The sequence below is a fragment of the Canis aureus genome, chromosome 13, assembly GCF_053574225.1.
Source record: "Canis aureus isolate CA01 chromosome 13, VMU_Caureus_v.1.0, whole genome shotgun sequence".
Lineage (NCBI taxonomy): Eukaryota > Metazoa > Chordata > Mammalia > Carnivora > Canidae > Canis > Canis aureus.
Window position 1 is genome coordinate 15,989,726 of NC_135623.1, and position 16,646 is coordinate 16,006,371.

At 40.7% G+C, this 16,646-nt stretch overlaps 1 long non-coding RNA gene across 6 annotated transcripts in view; it reads right to left on the bottom strand.

The window, feature by feature from the left end:
- Window positions 1-16,646, bottom strand: part of LOC144281959 (uncharacterized) — a 61,154-nt gene that overhangs the window by 30,793 nt on the left and 13,715 nt on the right. For 2 of the 6 annotated variants that reach the window (XR_013350335.1, XR_013350339.1), the window contains exon 3: window positions 12,158-16,257. The exons of 1 other annotated variant lie outside the window; for it this stretch is intronic. This is a non-coding gene — a long non-coding RNA (uncharacterized LOC144281959). Of the gene's footprint in view, window positions 1-5,650; window positions 5,666-12,157; window positions 16,258-16,646 lie in introns of those variants that run through there. 3 more of the 6 variants (XR_013350336.1, XR_013350338.1, XR_013350337.1) reach the window with 3 other exon arrangements.

Genomic DNA, 16,646 nt, shown 5'->3' on the forward strand with positions numbered 1-16,646 from the left:
ATGGTGTAGCCCCCAGTGCTCCTCACATCACGTGCTCCTTAATGCGCGTGACATAGCCCCACTTTAAATAATCACAAGAAAAGAAAGAGGTCATGGTGACAGGGGAATTTGTTAGCTCATGTTATCGTAAAGCCCAGTGATATATTTAGTTTCAGACCCATCTGGAACTAGGTGATTAAATTATGTTATCAGTATTCTCCGGATTGGCTTCATTCTCAGTACACTCCAGGCTTACCCTACCAATATAGCCATCTAAACAGTCTTTGCTTTAATTGTTTTGGCAAAAGTCCTGGATCATGTACCTATTCTGAGATCAATTATGCTAGGAGGTGAGGTGTTGATTGGCTAAGCCTAGATCTTGTCCAACTCCATCTCAGGAGTGGGAGGCTGGGGTCAGAACTTCTCAAACCAGATGAACTGAAAGTGGGAGAGAAGTGGTTGCTCGGGAAAAAAAAAAATGAGGGTGCTTTTTCCAGAGAAGAAAAGAATGGATGCTGCCTAGGCGAAAATATCAGCTATTCACAGGAGATACAGAATCAGATCATTGCACAAAAGACATTTAAAAACTGGACAGAAGAGAACAAAAATGGCTTTTGCCCTTAGGATGTGGGAATGGAAGACATAAAGTGCGCAGGGATGGGGGGGCAGACCTGAGGCAGTCAGCAGAGTACAGAGCGGTCAGGGTCGGTGTATATAGCTGGATAGAGTGTGTGCCCGCCAAGGGATTGAAATACAGCCTTGGCTCTAAGTGCAGGGCTTCGTGCCCTGGTGTGGAGTTGCCTCTGTTGGGAGGAAGGATTCTTTTGTGTAATTCACACAAAAGTGTCATCTGCTCACCAAGCCATCCGGAGGGGCCACTTATCTCTCCAGTTTGCAAAAGGTGCTGCAGTGGGTTGAACCGTGTCCTCCGGAAGGCATATGTGAGTTCTAATCCCTGGTACTTCAGAATGGGACTTTATTTGGAAATAGTCTTTGCAGATGTAATCAAGTTAAGATTAACTTATACTGGTTTGGGGTCAGCACTAAAACCAATGACTGATAGCTTTATAAGGGAAAGGAGAGGGAAATTTGGACACAGAGGAGACACAAGGAGGAAGGCTATGTGATGATGCAGGTAGAGATTGGAGTGATGCAGCTACACACCAAGGAAGGCGAAAGATTTCTGGCAACCACTAGAAGCTGGGAGACAGGTGCACAACAGAGTCTGCCTCAAAGCCTTCAGAAGAAACCAACCCTCCTAACACCTTGACTTTGGATTTCCAGCTTCCAAAGCTGTAAGAGAATACATTTCTATTGTTTTAAGCCCCCCAGTTTGTGGCACTTTGTGAAGCATCCTTTGGATACTAATACAGGTGCTGTGTGAGCTAGCAGAAATCCTGAAGATATGGTTCTTCTCTATCCCCGTGTCCTGCTAGAAGGTATGGACAGTCCAGGTCATCCCAGAGATCCCAACAGAAAATCTGGGCCTGCTCATGGGTCCTACTGCCCAAGAGTCCCCTGGAGGTGCCTTTTACCTTCACCTTCACACAGAGAATAAATACTATTTTCAAATGGTAGTAGTTCATAGAGTGAGGGCTGCCAATAAAGTGAGGGGCAACCTCTCCTTGGTTTAAGAGGAGGACTGGGGCACACTTTAGATTTGAGCCTCTGCATATGTTGTTCTTTCTACTCTTGGTTCCCAAACTGAGTTAGGTACTTCCTCTGGGGAACCATATCCCCCTTTGTTTTCCTTTGCCATAGAACCTACTGTGTTATACTGTAATTTCCCGGTTAGTTGTGGGAGTAGATTGCCACATGTTTCTGTGAAATAAACATAGTTTTTCTGAAAAATAAACCAGACAAGCAGTAGGCAAATGTGCATAAGGAGTTTGGAAACCTAGTTAAACTAGGAAATGAGACTCCAATAGACTCACTTGCAAGATTCAGAGTTATTGAGCTGTATTGAGGTAAACCAGGGTGGCTGTGGACACAGGCCAGTGACAGAGAAGGGCATCCCTGGACGTCACTCCTCACAAAAGTATACCCCAACTTTATCATACCACTTCATTTTGTTTTATTTACTGTCTTATTCCTGGCATTAATCATGATGGAATTATTTTATTTGTTTAAAGTTTCATGACAGTGGGGACGTTGACTATTTTGTTCACTGCTGTACCCTCAGAGCCTTTGGCAAGTTACTTTACTTCTATTTTACTTAAAACTTTTGTTACTTCTCATTTGTAGAATGTACCAACTTCATCGGGTTATTATGAGGATTAAAGATGTTTATGTAAGAGCTGGAATTATCATCTGGCACATAGGTGATAGTCAATACTAGCTAGCACTTATACTGTGCTCCCTATGTTCTGGGCACCATTCTAAGTCCTTGACCTATATATTAATTTAATCTTCACTACTTTATTAGATAGATTTCATTAGTATCCTTAGGAGGTAGATATTATTATTAGCCTCATAATGATGAGGAAACAGAGAAGGTATTTAACTTTCCTAAGGCCATACAATTAGTAAATGTAGAGCAGGGACTGAAACCCCAGAGTCCTTGCCCTTAACAATGACACTATGTTGCCTCCTAATACAAATCCTTTTTGAATGAATAAAATCACCAAGAGAAGGGAAAGAGATAGAGCCAGTGGACTGATTCAAAAATCAAGACAGTATTGAAGGAGAATAGTTGTTCGAGTCTATTAGGCATGAAATTTTCATCTAGTTGTCCTCCTTTGGGCAGGCGTGTGCCTGGGGAAATGGCCCTGAGGGTCAATTTATAAAGCAAGGTAATTCGTGGCTACATGTAGCACTGGGATAGGGTGTTGTCCTCCTTCACATCCTGAAGAACTTCAGCTTGGTCAGGGAATTCACGCTAGCAGCAGGCACAGGGACTGAATCTGGAGACCAGCTCTTCAATCAGACCCAGTCTCCCACATGAGATACACCCAAAGCAACCCCCTCTAGTAGTGTCACGGAAGCAGAGGAAAGGATTTCTCTCAACTGCCCATGTTTCAGACACCTCTGGCCTTGGTGCCTGCATCGGTGCTTTATGGAACACTACTGGGGAAATCTCTAAGAAACAAACGTGATCTGGGGCCCAGCCAGTTTTTCTTTGCCACCACTAAAGAGTGAGCCCCTGGAGGTCAGGGAGGAGGGTTTCATTTCTCTTTCGATCCCTTGATTTCCACAGGTGTCAGCACATTAAGGGTGTCCAATGATCATTAGTTGAATGAAGGAAATTGAATGCTTGTTCTGAAAAGATGGGATGATTGCTGGACAGGGAAGTTGCTGATATCTCGGATTTTTAGCTGAAGGGTGATGGTGGTGTTGGTATTTTGGGAGGGTGTTAAGAACATGGAAAAATCACAGTCAAGCTAGTTCTGGAGGGGGCCATGAAGGAAATGGTTTGCTGAGGTGTGGTCACAAGCTTAAAGCCCTTCATGGCCAAAGGTCTTATTGAAATCCTCTCCTAATACTTATACAGTCTGCTTAAGTTGGAGAACTCTTCCCCCTGCCCCCACTTTTCTTCACGGATAAGGTGGCTGTGATATCCAGAGTCCACTATCAGGCACCTATGGGGAACTGTCTTTCCAAGCTTCCAGCTTTTGTAAGAGCTGCCTAGATCGCAGTTGTGCCTATTGAAAGGGAAGCCTCCATGCCTTCCTGAATGGTGTCTTCCTGCCTGTCATGGTATACAGGATGCCTGTGAATCAACTGGCAATTGTCTAAATTAAATAGTTGGGTTATCTATGCATGATTCAATTAGCTGACTTTAAAAGAACAGCTATAAAAATAAGAATAGCTATTTTTCAACACACATATATAAAACATGATATATATATATATCTTCACATAAGCAGATTTCTTTACATATCTTGAAAATATGATTCTAGAAATACTTCTGCTCCACAAACTTGCTCATCCTGGCAGATTAGATTTGCATAAATATTCCTCAGCTACTAGGATCAGGGTCACCTCTCTCTGTCTTCTTTCATTTGCTCCCCTTTGCAAAAGGCATCACCCTTCAGGTAACCAGAGTTTTCATGTTGACTTAGATCCTGTTCTCCAACATTACTCCAATGTTAAAGTGACCACACTCTCAGATCCCGATAGATACTAATGAAGTAGTCTTCCTTTAAAATAATCTGAAAGATATTGGTTAATATATAATCTCTCCAGAGGAACTAGTATCAAATAAGTCTTCAGGAGCTGAAGTCCCTAAGAGTAGACTCTCAGGCACTGTGGCAGGTTTAGCAGAATAAACAGAGAATCCAGGAAAACGCTAATACATATATTGAAACAAAATTTTTGTCACAGAAGGTATTTGCAGCCAGTTGGGGGAAAAATGAACTATTCAAAAATTGGTGTGGAAATTTTGTTTTCAAATTTATTTGTGTGTGGAAAAATAAATCTGACCCCTACCTTACACCATACACAATTATTAGTTCCAGGTAGATTTAAGACTTAACTGTGAAATACTTAAAGCTTTTAGTATAATGTAAAACAATGGACCTTTTAGATGACAAAATAGGAAATATCTTCATGACTTCAGAGTAGTTAAAAAAAAATTTTTAAACATTTTTTAAAATTTTTATTTATTTATGATAGTCAGAGAGAGAGAGAGAGGCAGAGACATAGGCAGAGGGAGAAGCAGGCTCCATGCACCGAGAGCCCGACGTGGGATTCGATCCCGGGTCTCCAGGATCGCGCCCTGGGCCAAAGGCAGGCGCCAAACCACTGCGCCACCCAGGGATCCCAAAAGAATTTTTTAAAGAGTGCAAACCACAAAGGGAAAAAAAGTATAAATTCAATTGTGTTAAAGTTAGTAACTTCTGTACACCAAAAGATACAATATCATGAGTGAAAAAACAAGGTACTTAGGGGGAGATGGTATTTATAATATAATCGACAAATGAGCAAAAGAAAAAAATAATCACATATATTGCCAATAAGCACGCAAAAATGTTCAAGGAAATGAACATTAGAACCACAAAGATACTATTTCCCACCTATCAAACTCACAAAAAGTTAGAAAGTCTGATAATACCAAGTATTGACGAGATGGTAGAATGACAGGAAGCTTCATTTAATGCTATCTGGAGTGTCAATCTGTATGACTTTGGAAAATAGCTTGGTATTATCTGTTAACAAAAAGCTGGAAACAATCCAAACGCCCATCAACTGTAGAATGGATAAGTATATCATAATAGATTCATACAATGGGATATTACACAGAACTGAATATGAATGAACTATATCTACACGTTTGAACTCTAATGAATAAACAAAAAAGGCAAGTCACAGAAGAATACATACCGTATGACTCCATTTATGTAGACTTTAAAAAGCAAAGTAAGCAATGTACTTAGGCTGAGTATCTTCAGTTTGCCCCTCCAGATTCCCTCTCCACAATTCTATTTCCAGGAGGCTGAGCTGCACGGACTGAATCTTTCGACTTCTGGCTTGTGGTTAGGTTTGGCTGATGGTAGGCATCAGCGGAGGATTAGAGAACTAGGGGAGAATGGGGCCGGGTATTTATTCTCTGGTACTCTCACTGTGGGTTGCTGTGAGTCGGTTGGATTTCCTCCACTCAAAGTCTCAGTTCCTAACAAGCGGTCTTCTCCACACAGCCCACTATTTCTTACTTTTGGTAGCTACTCCCTCCTCTCCTCCTTCAATCCTAGGGTGGTAAAGAGCATTGTTACTAGACTCAAAATAATATCCTAGAGTACTCGTATAATACCCTGCCTCCTTATATTCTAATTGGAGTGTGCTACCTGTTTTCTGCCAAGACCCTGACTGATACAATAATGTTTAGGGGGATCCCTGGGTGGCACAGCGGTTTGGCGCCTGCCTTTGGCCCAGGGCACGATCCTGGAGACCCGGGATCGAATCCCACGTCAGGCTCCCAGTGCATGGAGCCTGCTTCTCCCTCTGCCTGTGTCTCTGCCTCTCTCTCTCTCTCTCTGTGACTATCATAAATAATAAATAAAAATTTAAAGAAAATGTTTAGGGATGTATAGACTGCAGAAAAACTGATAAAGAAAAGCAAAGAAATTTTGTTAACACAAAATTCAGGATAGTAATTACTTCTGTGTGTGTGTGTGTCTGTGTGTGTGTAAACATGATATAAAAAAGCCAGATGGGGAACTCATTATGTACTGGTAGTATTCTATTTCTTAAGATGGGCTGTTTGCAGATGTGTATTTGCTTTATGATTATTCTTTAATATGGTCCCATATGTTGTGGGACCTTTTGTATATATATCTTCTAACAAAAACAAAATAAAATAAACTCCCACTAGAATGAAAGGTTGGGAAGGCAGATTTTTGTCTTGTTTCTTTGCTAGAATGGTGTTGATACATCAAGTACTAAATAAATATGTGTTGAATATTAACCCAGTGGATATCTAACTTTGGCGTAGGACCTCTCTATCCACAATACAGACAGAACCAAGAAATCCTCACTCACTTTTTTTTTTAAGATTTTAAAATTTATTTGAGAGAAAGAGCACACACATATGCACTTGTGGAGTGGGTGTGGACAGAGAGAGAGAGAGCGTGAGAGAGAGAGAGAGAGAGAGAAAATCTCATGCAGACTCTGCTGAGCACAGAGTCCAACATGGAGCTCAATCTCACCACCCTGAAATCATTACCTGAGCCGAAATCAGGAGTCAGATGCTTAACCAACTAAGTCACTCAGGCACCACTCACACTTTTTAAGAAACTCTAAAATCCCATTGTACAAGCCAGAAAGAATTTCTTTAATTCTGTCTTCCTTGATACAAGTACCACAGACTCAGTCTCCTTTTCCTTCTTCCTGGTGGTTGTTACCGCCATACGCTCTGGGTTTGGGGTATCCTGCCACCCTTTCACCTCATCCCTCTCTCAATCTGGCTACAGAATTAGATATACTCCCTCTTCACCTTTTTGTTCCTTACACTGCAAGCTCAGAGTTATTTTTTAAAGGATTTTATTGCCAACAATTTTAGTGAAATATAAAAGGAATAAAAAACAATAAATATTTACAAATGTCTTGGTTGGCAGTGTAGTTTGACTTCCATGTAGGAAATTAGGTTAGATTTGAGTCCTTTCCTTTTAACTATTCTTCTTTCGGGTTTGGTCATTACCACTTCTTCCTCTGGGTTGATCATTGAAGGAACAAGCTTGACAGACCTCCAGGAAGAGTCATATGCCATTAGAGGGAATAATTCATCTGAAGCAAACCCAGACTCCCTTCTCAAAGGTTCTTCAACATCTGTCTAGATCCTGATGGTGAATAATGGGATAGCTAAGAACAGGATGATCAAGATAAAAACTATAAATGAGTATTTTTTATTTTTTTAAAATGATTTTATTTTTAAGTAATCTGTACACCCAAAGAGGGGCTCGAACTCACAATCCTAAGATCAAGAGTTGTATGTTCTACTGACCAAGCCAGCCAGCCAGGCACCCCAAAACTATAAGTATTTCCTAAATTGTTTCCTGCAAAATGCTGGTCTTGAAAGACCATGCATTGCCACTCTCCCCCCAAAAAGATGGTGTCTCTATGGTCAGGGAAGTTTGGCAAATGCTACATACTATTTTGTCCTCTTGGGAAACCAGAACATACGTCAGCAACCTGAGAATCCGCTCTAATTTGTTCAACCCTATGTTTCTCAAGGTTATTGACCATTGGACAACCTCTTCAGGGCCTCCATCAATACTTTGCTGAAGTTCTACTGAACATGCTTTGGGGCAATTCTGCTCCCATTAGAAAGTAGATTAAAGTTTACCTTGGTCTGCTAGGCTTGTTATAAACAAACTATGACAAACTGGGTGGCTTAAAAAAATGTATTTTCTTATTTTCTGGAAGCTATAAGTCCAAGATCAAATGTGGGCATGTTTAGTTTTCCCTGAGGCCTCTCTCTGTGGCCTGCAGGTGGCCAGCTTCTCATTGTGTCATCACATGGCCTTTTCTGTTAGGTGCATCCCTTGGTGTGTCTTTCCTTAGGAAGACTAGTCATAGTACATTAGGGCCCCACCCTTATGACCTCATTTAACTGTAACTGCCTTCTTTTTTTTTTTTAAGATTTTATTTATTTATTCATGATAGTCACACAGAGAGAGACAGAGAGGCAGAGACACAGGCAGAGGGAGAAGCAGGCTCCATGCTGGGAGCCCGACGAGGGATTCGATCCCGGGTCTCCAGGATCGCGCCCTGGGCCAAAGGCAGGTGCCAAACCGCTGCGCCACCCAGGGATCCCAACTGTAACTGCCTTCTTAAAGGCCCTATCTCTAAATACAGTCACCTTGTGGGCCATACTTTTATGCTTTCTCTTTCATCTCATGTTTGAACAATTCATCACACAAGTAAATCATACTCCCCAGGCCTTAATGTTTATCCAGTGGGACAACAAAATCAAGAACTTGGATTAGCAGGCCATGATTTAATCATTTACATATTGGATACATACTGATGCAAAGTATTTTGCTTGGTATTGCAGGGGGATACAAAGACGCTGGTAATAAAGACCAGTTCCAACTTTCAGAAACTAGGACCTTCACCAAGACTAGCCCTAAAACAGATTGTTTTGTCTACCACCATACTTTTCCTATTCTTTAACAGAAACTCTGAGTCAAAAAATTTAGATTATTATATTTTTAGTCTAAATATCACATAGGCTCTTTAGTTTCATGGAGACAGATGCTGACAACATAGTACAGCTTTGGAATCAGTAATGAGTTTTGCGAGCTAAACCCTCTCGGTACACTAATAAAAGATGGATGCCCATCTGGAAAATAAACTTGGAAAGACCTTATTTTTCACAGGAAACACTCCACTGAGTCTTTTTTTTTTTTTTTAAAGATTTTATTTATTTATTCAGGAGAGACACAGAGAGAGAAGCAGAGACACAGGCAGAGGAGAGGCAGGCTCCATGCAGTGAACTCGACATGGGACTCGATCCCAGGACCCCAGGATCACGACCTGAGCCAAAGGCAGATGCTCAACTACTGAGCCACCCAGGTGCCCCTCCACTGAATCTTTAAGCATAGATGGACAAGCAAAGAATAAAAGAGGTTATTTTTCTCAGAATGGGGAGGAGAGGAGGTCCAAGTAAAATAGCCAAGGAGGGCTTCTGAGAAGGTGCATGTGACTGGGCCAGGAGCAGGAGTTGTATGAGCCAAATCTTAGTGGATGGAAAAGAGTTGAATAGAAAAGACTGAAAAAGTAGGATCCCTGGGTGGCTCAGCGGTTTGGCACTTGTCTTTGGCCCAGGGTGTGATCCCTGCATGAAGCCTGCTTCTCCCTCTGCCTGTGTCTCTGCCTCTCTCTCTCTCTCTGTGTGTGTCTCTCATGAATAAACAAATAAAACCTTAAAAAGAAAAGAAAATACTGAAAAGAAAGCATTTCAGCAGTGGCTAAGTGGCTCAGTTGGTTAGGTGTCTGACTCTTAATTTTGATCTAAATTTGATCTCAGGGTGGTGAGATCCAGGATGGGAGTAGAGCCTGCTTAAGATTATCTCTCTGCCCCTTCCCCACCCCACCCCCTCATGCTCTATATCTCTAACTCTCAGTATTTCAGGCTGAAGAACTAGTCAAAGTAAGGAGATGAAAATCAGCATGTTGTTGAGAGAGTGAGCATTGAGGAAACATCTGGCAGGAGCAAACAATGTTGATCATGAGAGACTGAATTTTAGAGCTAACTGGGATCCATTCTTCAGAAGCAGTAAAAGTTCAGTCCTTGGGTCAAGGACATGGTAGCAATATCAAGCCAATTTCAATGATCAGGTTGATCTGTGAAGGGCCTAGTTCAGTGTTCCTCAAAATGTGGACCTAGGAATCTGCATTTTTGATGTTTAAACTAGTTATTTCTTAGGTTCTCTAAAGTCTGAGACTTACTCATTTGCCTAGTGTTAGGAGGCTGGCCTCAGAGTAATGCCCTGTGTACTAGGCCTCACATACTGACTTAAAAAAGAAATAATGGTGGCTCCAAGGTGCCTCTCTACCTTCAGCGAATAACATTTGTTATGCCCTTACCATGAGCCAGCCAGCATTTTTAGCTCTCACAATTCTTTTATGTCTATAAGCGGTTTTTTTTAAAGATTTTATTTATTTATTTGAGATAGAGTGGGAGAGAGAACATGAGCAGAGGTACAGGGGGAGAGGGAGAAGCAGACTCCCCACTGAGCAGGGAGCCCAACTTGGGACTCGATCCCAGGATCCTGGAATCATGACCTGAGCCGAAGGCAGATGCCTCCCAGGAGCCCCTATGAAATAAGTTCTATTATCCTCATTACATATGAGGACATTGAGGCACATTGAGCATCTGTCACTTGCTCAACATCTCACAGCTTTAGAGCCTGGATTTGAATCCACCTAATCTGACGCCACAACCTCCATTGTGCTAGGCTGCCAGTGGACTATAATTGCTTGATGTTAGTTCATTCATTTAACAAATATTTGGTAAGCACCTATTGTGTCCCAGGCTTTGTGAATAAACAAGAAAAGTAATCAATAAAGTAACAGAGTAATTTTCTTGCCTTCTTGAGGAGGAGAGGAAAATTTGCAGGAGAGACAAATTGAGATAAAACTCAGGAAATAATTTCCTAGGAGCATTGAGTTATTCGCCCATTCACCAAGTATTACCGAGCACTTATTGTGTGCTACCAATTATGGTAGTAAATAAAGCTAAGGATATGAAACAGGATTCTACGACTCAATCCTGGACTAATGGAGTTTCGTAGGGGAAAGAGATCTATGAACCACTCAATTTTACAGCGGAGTTAAAGACATGCCATAAAGATGCTGTAGATGACCACGGTACTGTGGACACCCGAAGGAAAGAAAAGTCCAACTGTGTTGTTGCAAATAGCAGGATCTCCTTTTTTATGGCTGAATAATGTTCCACTGTGTGTGTGTGTGTGTGTGTGTGTGTGTGTGTACACACAACATTTTCTTTATTCATTCATCCATCAGTGGGCACTTAGATTGTTTCCTTGGCTATTGTAAAGTGCTGCTGTGAATGTGGGGGTGCAGATACCTTTTCAAGTGATTTGAACCAATAGCCAGAAGTGGATATCACATCTTTTCATAACTTTTTGAGGATCACACTGCTGTCTCCACAGTGGCTGCACCAATTTACATTCCCACCAACAGTGCACAAGGGTTCCTTCCCTTTTCTCTATATCTTCACCAACACTTCGTGTTTTTTATTTTTTATTTTAATAGCTGTTCTAATGGGTGTGAGGGGATATCTCGTAGTTTGATTTGTATTTCCTGGGTGATTAGTGATTTGGGCATCTTTTCACATACCTGCTGGCTATTTGTATATCTTTGTTTATTTGCTGCTATTGAGTTGTATGAGTTCTTGATGTGTTTTGGATATTAATCTATTATCAGATATATGATTTGCAAATATTTTCTCTTATTCTGTAGGTTGCCTTTTAATTTGGTTGATGGTTTCCTTTGCTGTGCAAAAGCTTTTAATTTTGATGTAGCCCCACTTGTTTATTTTTGCTTTTGTTGACTTTGATGTTGGTGTCAAATCCAAAATATCATTGCCAAGACCTATGTCAAGGAGCTTACCCCCTATATTTTCTTCCATGAATTTTGTAATTTCAGGTCTTACATTCAAGTATTTAATTCATTTTCAGTTGTTTTTGTGTATGGTATAAGTTAGAGTCCAGTTTCATTCTTCTGCATGTGGCTGTCCTGTTTTCCCAACATCATTTATTGAAGAGACTATCCTTTCCCCATTGTTTATTCTTGGCTCCTTTATAAAGTAACTGACCATATCATATGGTTTTAATTACTATAGCTGTGTAATATAGTTTGAAATCAGAAGGTATTATGTGTTTAGATTTGTTCTTTCTCAAGATTGCCTTGGCTATTTAGAGTCTTCCGTGGTGCCATACAAATTTCAGGATTACTTATTCTATTTCTATGAAAAATGCCATTGAAATTTTGATAGGAATTGCCCTGAATCTATAAATTGCTTTGGATCATAGCAACATTTTAATGATAATTCTTCCAATCCATGAGCATGAAACACCTTTCCATTTATTTGTTTCTTCTTCAGTGTCTTTTATCAGCATGTAACAGTTTTCAGTGTGCAGGTCTTTTACTTGATTAAATTTATTCTTAGGTACCATTTTTTAAAGTCATTTTCAAGCATATCTTTATTTTAAAATTGTTTCCAAGTGTTATTTTTATTTTCTATTTAAATTTAATTTGCCAACATATAGTACATCATTAGTGTCAGATGTAGTTTTCAATAATTCATCAGTTGCATATAACACCCAGTGCTCATCACATCAGATGCCCTCCTTAAGGCCTCTCACCCAATTACCTCAGCCCCCTACCCACCTCCCCTCCAGCAACCCTCAGTTTGTTTCCCAGAGTTAAGTTTCTCATGGCTTGTCTTCCTCTCTGATTTTTTCACCATTCACTTTCCCCTCTTTCCTTTATGGTCCCTTGCATTATTTCTTTTTCTTTTTTTAAAGATTTTATTTATTTATTCATGAGAGATACAGATGGAGAGAGAGAGAGAGAGAGAGAGAGAGAGAGATTGAGAGAGAGAGAGAGGCAGGGACACAGGCAGAGGGAGAAGCAGGCTACTCACAGGGAGCCTGATGTAGGACTCAATCCCGGATCTGTTGATTACAACCTGAGCCGAAGGCAGGCACCCAACCGCTGAGCCACCCAGGCGTCCCCTTGCATTATTTCTTATATGCCGCATATGAGTGAAACCATATGATAATTGACTTTCTCCAATTGGCTTATTTCACTCAGCATAATACCCTCCAGTTCCATCCACATCAATGTAAATGGTGGGTATTCATCCTCTCTGATGTCTGAGTAATATTCTGCTATATATGTATAGACCACATCTTCTTTATCCATTCATCTATTGAAGTATATCTCTCCCCCTTCCACAGTTTGGCTATTGAGGACATTGCTGCTATGACTATTGGGGTGCAGGTGACCCTTCATTTCACTACATCCATATCCTTGGGGTAAATACACAGTAGTGCAATTGCTGGGTTGTAGGGTAACTCTATTTTTAACTTGCTGAGGAACCTCCACACTGTTTTCCCTTGCATTCCCACCAAACACTGTAAAAGGATTCCCCTTTCTCCACATCCTTTCCAACATTTGTTGTTTCTTGTCTTGTTAATTTTAGTCATTCTAACTGGTGTCAATGTAATGTCTTCTACCCATTTCTTGCCTGGATTGTTTGTTTTTTGAGTGCTGAGTTTGGTAAGTTCTTTATAGATCTTGGATACTAGCCCTTTATCCAGTATGTCATTTGTAAATATCTTTTCCCATTCTGTAGGTTGTCTTTTAGATTTGTTGACCATTTCCTTTGCTGTGCAGAAGCTTTTTATCTTGATAAAGTCCCAATAGTTCAGGATGCCTGGGTGGCTCAGCAGTTGGGCAGCTGCCTTTGGCTCAGGGCATGATCCCAGAGTCCCAGGATCGAGTCCCACATCAGGCTTCCTGCATGAGCCTGCTTCTCCCTCTACCTGTCTCTCTCTCTCTCTCTCTCTCTCTCTCTCTCTGTGTCTCATGAATAAATAAATAAAATCTTTAAAAAAAAAGAAGTCCCAATAGTTCATTTTTGCTTTTGTTTCCCTTCCCTTTAGAGACATGTCTTGCAAGAAGTTGCTGCAGCCAAAGTCAGAAAGGTTGCTGCTTGTGTTCTCCTCTAGGATTTTGATGGATTCCTGTCTCACATTTAGGTCTTTCAGCCATTTTGAGTTTATCTTTGTGTATGGTGTAAGAGAATATTCCTGGATATCTTATTCTTTTTGATGCAATGATAAATGGGATTGTTTTCTTGATTTCTCTTTCTGATAGCTCATTATTAGTGTTTAGAAATACAAGTGATATTTGTATATTGATTTTGTGTCCTGTAGCTTTACTGAATTTATTAATCTCACAGTTTTTCAGTGGAGTCTCTCTCTCTCTCTCTCTCTCTCTCTCTCTGCAAATGAAGACAGTTTTACTTCTTCCTTTTTGATTTAGATGCCTTCTGTTTCTTTTTCTTGCCTAACTGTTCTGGCTGTAACTGTACTTTGTCTAATTCTTTTTTTTTTTTTAAGATTTTACTTATTTATTCATGAGAGACACACAGAGAGAGTCAGAGACATAGGCAGAGGGAGAAGCAGGCTCCCTGCGGGGAGCCTGATGTGGGACTAGATCCCGGGACTCGGGGACCATGCCCTGAGCCATAGGCAGAAGCTCAACCACTGAGCTGCCCAGGTGTCCCTACTTTGTTTAATTCTTATAGCCAGTCCATGGTGTAGGTATTATTGGTCCCATTTTACAGATGAAGAAACTAAAACTTGGAAAAATAAAGTGACTTACTCAAGATCACCCAGGTAGTAAGATACAAATTATAAACAAGGGTCCATTTCATTCTTAAACATTTATATTGCCTCTTGATCTCAACTAATCCTTCAAATTATGCTGACATTAGGAATAATATCTCTTAACCCTCTCCATTCCTCTCCATTCCACTGTTATTACTTCAACTTAGAGCATCAACTCTTACCTCATCAAAGGAGTAGAGTGGTTAAGAACACAGACTCTGAAAACAGACTGTGTGGATTTTTGAGTTATGGTTTAGTTCCTTACTAGCTATGTGACTTTGAGAAAACGACTTAATCTCTATATATCTCACATTCCAAAGGAGGGATACTTCATAGAGTTGCTGTGAGCATTAAATGAGTTAATGTATGTAAACTCTTTAGAAGAATGCTTGGAACATAATGTTAGCTGTCATTATTATTATACTTTTATCATTACTGTCTCTTTATCAGTTAGAGTCCTGGTAGGAAATAGCACACTCATACTAGATAATTTCCAGTATGTTTAATAAAGGAACTATTTACAAAATGTGTGCAGGTTTTAGGGGAATCAACATGGGAAATTAAGTTCCTCCGGGGCTAGCAACCGTGGGAGTCATTACTAGCCAAAAGCATGAAAAAATAAGGGAGACAGTGATTATCAGAGTCTAAAGAGGGCAGTTGAATGGAAGGTTGCTGTCTGTTAAGAGCTATGGGCTTTGGTGGAGGGAAGTATCCTCACAAAGTGACTCAGCAGGGAGGGAACTGGGGGATAAATACTCAGGCCTTTCTTTCCTCCCGACCTCTGATCTTCTGCTGCTATTTCCCAATGCTGGACCCAACCAGAAGCCAGAGGCAAGGGAGCCTGTTGGGAGCCCTTATAGGTCAATCTTCTATGACACAAAACAAGTGGAGTATGGTGGAAAGACTATCTGGAGAGACAAACAAAATACTTAGCACACCTTCCATCTAGTCTCTATCTTGCAGCCAGACTGATCTTTCAAAACATTTATCTGAGCTTCTCTTGCCCTACCTTGATGTCCTTTGGTGACGCTGCATTGTCTTCAGATAAAGTTCATACTCAACATAAAACATAGAGCCTAATGATTTATCTCCAGCTTACCCCTCCAGTTTTAACTATTGCCATTCCCCTCTCAATCTTTACCATTAAGCCATATATAATTACTTTCAAACCTACAAGAACATTGCTTTTTCTTCTTTGACCCTTTACATGTCTTGGAACTCAGCTTTGAATGATCTTTCCTCTTTCATTCTCCATCATTTGGTTAATGCTTATTCATCCTTTAGTTATACATAGAAAGGAAGGGGAGTTTCTTTCATCCAATTAGATTTTGGGGGAAAACTCTATAGAAGCTCTGCTTCTATAGTAATGCTTTCTTGAGTCCTAAATGTAGTGGCCCTTTGAAATTGATATTTGATAGTACCCTCATCTTTTAAGTAGACTTTATGATTTTATTTATTCTAATCTTAATTGTATATAATATACAATTTTTAAAGATTATAATAGTTGTATAGCCTGTAAGATCATGCCTGGAGGTAATGAGAGTTGAGTTTTTAATGAACTTATCAAAATATACTTAGAAAGTGATCCTCTGAGAACAGCTGAAGCCAAATCTACACCCTGATGCTAAGATCCTGGGATACTAAGATATCTAGGAGTCCTATTTTCATGAGGACCCAATGGACTTCTTGGGAGAAAGGGTAAGTATACCTTTTAGACAAAGAGTGCAGACAAAAACTGCCTTGGGACACCTGAGTGCCTCAGTTGGTTGAGCGTCTGACTCTTGATTACAGCTCAGGTCATGATCTGAGAGTCATGAGATCCAGCCCCATGTTGGGCTCCATTTCAGCACGGGGTCTGCTTAGGATCTTCCTCTCCATCTCCCTCTGCTCCTCCCCTTGCGTGCACTCTCCCTTTCTGTAAAATAAATAAAATTTTTAAAAATCTTTTTTTAAAATTTATTTATTTATTCATTTTTTAAATATTTTTTATTTATTTATGATAGTCACACAGAGAGAGAGAGAGAGAGAAGCAGAGACATAGGCAGAGGGTGAAGCAGGCTCCATGCACCGGGAGCCCGACGTGGGATTCGATCCCGGGTCTCCAGGATCACGCCTCGGGCCAAAGGCAGGCGCCAAACCGCTGCGCCACCCAGGGATCCCTATTTATTTATTCATGATAGAGAGAGAGAGAGAGGCAGAAACACAGGCAGAGGGAGAAGCAGGCTCCATGCACCGGGAGTCCAACGCGGGACTCGATCCCGGGGCTCCAGGATCACGCCCTGGGCCAAAGGCAGGCGCCAAACA